Source organism: Myotis brandtii, unplaced genomic scaffold (genome assembly GCF_000412655.1).
Source record: "Myotis brandtii unplaced genomic scaffold, ASM41265v1 scaffold71, whole genome shotgun sequence".
Taxonomy (NCBI): Eukaryota; Metazoa; Chordata; class Mammalia; order Chiroptera; family Vespertilionidae; genus Myotis; species Myotis brandtii.
Genome location: NW_005370787.1, coordinates 3314324 through 3316299, shown reverse-complemented (window position 1 = coordinate 3316299; position 1976 = coordinate 3314324). Strand labels below are relative to the sequence as shown.

The following is a 1976-nucleotide window of genomic DNA, read 5'->3' as shown; positions in this document are numbered from 1 at the left end:
ACCATGACCTCCTGGTTCATAGGTTGATGCTCATCCACTGAGTCAGGCTGGCCAGGTTCTCATATGACTTTTAATAGACATTTTGTTTAGTAGATATGCTAAGTGCAACAGAGGATGTGCAGCTGCTTAGAGTCACTTGGTGACCTATGAAAACCCATCTCTACATGCCTTTCCCCAAACTCAACCCTGGGTGGTTTTACATTCACCCACCACCAACACACACACATTCAATTTGAGGATCACGGTCGGTGAGGCTCACCCCATTCTGCTCTAGCTGGTTTGCCCATCTTTGAAAAGCATTACAGTAGTTCTTCCTTATCTGTGGTTTCATTTTCCATGGTTCCTGTTACCTGCAGTCTGAAAATATTAAATGAAAATTTTTAGAAATACAGTTCATAAGTTAATTATTGTGGGTCACAGAGTTGCATGATGAAAACTCAAGCCATTCTAGAATGTCAGGCCCGTGATGTGAATCATTCCTTGTTCATATCTCACCTCCACACTGGTTAGTCACATAGTAGCTGTTTTTATCAGTATCTCAGAGCTTGTGTCCAAGCAACCCTCATTTTACTTAATATTGGCCCCCAGAGTATAAGAATAGTGACACTGGCTATTTGGATGTGCCAAGAAACCATATATGAGAAAAAAAAAAACATAGTATACAGGGCGGGGCAAAAATAGGTTTACAGTTGTTCCTATGGGAAAATAACACAATATTTAATAAATAACAATACAAGGATGAACTCTGTGTTTCATGTACTCACAACTGTTCATCACTTTCCATGGCTTCAGGTATCCACTGGGAGGTTGAGGAATGCCCTGCAGATAAGGAAAACATACTGTCCTTATAATAATTGACCGTGAATGGGAGTGTTCCATGTTTGAATGGTTTAAAAGAAAATAAGGTTGGTCATGTGGAAGCCTGCATTTGATATTCATGAGATATAGCTAAAGCCGATGATCACATCACAGGTTTCCCTGGACAGTCACGGTTTATGTCTGTGTAATTATCAATTTGTTTTTAATTAGAATTATAATGAATTGCTTTAAATATTTGATGCCTTCACACTTTTGGTGCTTATTATATGCCAGGTCCTGTTCTTAGAGCTTCCTGTATGTTAACTCATAATCTTGATAGCATTTAATTAGGTAAGTAATATGTCCCAGTTCTACAGATGAGAAAACCGAGGCATGGGACGTTAAGTCATTTTTCTGAAGTCAGATGGTGTGGTCCACAGCCTGTCCTGTTTAACCACCGCACATTTTGTCACACAATTGGCTAAAACTAAATATGTAATAGGATTAAGAATTTCAGCACTTTATTTTACATCCAAGCTGCATTCATGCATATATGCAACTTATGTCTTAAGTGTCAACAGATGAATAATTATTATACAAGGGAAACTAGTTCTTATGTATCTAAATAAAAGAAAATCAGACAATTTATTAAAAAAATAAATGTCTCCTTAAATGTAGGTGAGGTGAGAGCAATAGATTGTTTAAATGCATTTATCTATGAAACTATATGAAAACATACTTAAACAAGATGACAAAAAAAACTATTACTTGTTACCTTCACACACACACACACACACACACACCCACACACACACACACACACACAGGAATAGAAGTGCCAGGAGAATAAGGACACAACCATCTTGATATTCAAACAGGGGGCAGGGAGTACACTCTAAAGTATAGACAGGTCAGGTTAGTGTCAGTTCCTCACAAGAAACTCAAATGGAATAATAAAAACTTCGAAGAAAAGTGATGATATCCTGGGTTGTCTGTGGATTAACCAAAAATTAATCACACCAAGTTTGTCTCATATGACTTTATATATATATTGATTTAAGAGAGGAAAGAGAAGGAAAGAGAGATAGAAACACCAATGATGAAAATGATCATTGATCGGCTACCTCCTGCAGGACCCACACTGGGGACTGTGCCCACAACCTGGACATGTGCCCTGA

General features: G+C 37.9%; 1 protein-coding gene across 1 annotated transcript in view; it reads left to right on the top strand.

Moving 5' to 3' along the window:
• GPC6 (glypican 6) overlaps positions 1 to 1976 on the top strand; it is a 1148404-nt gene that overhangs the window by 333170 nt on the left and 813258 nt on the right. The gene's annotated exons all lie outside the window — the stretch shown is intronic.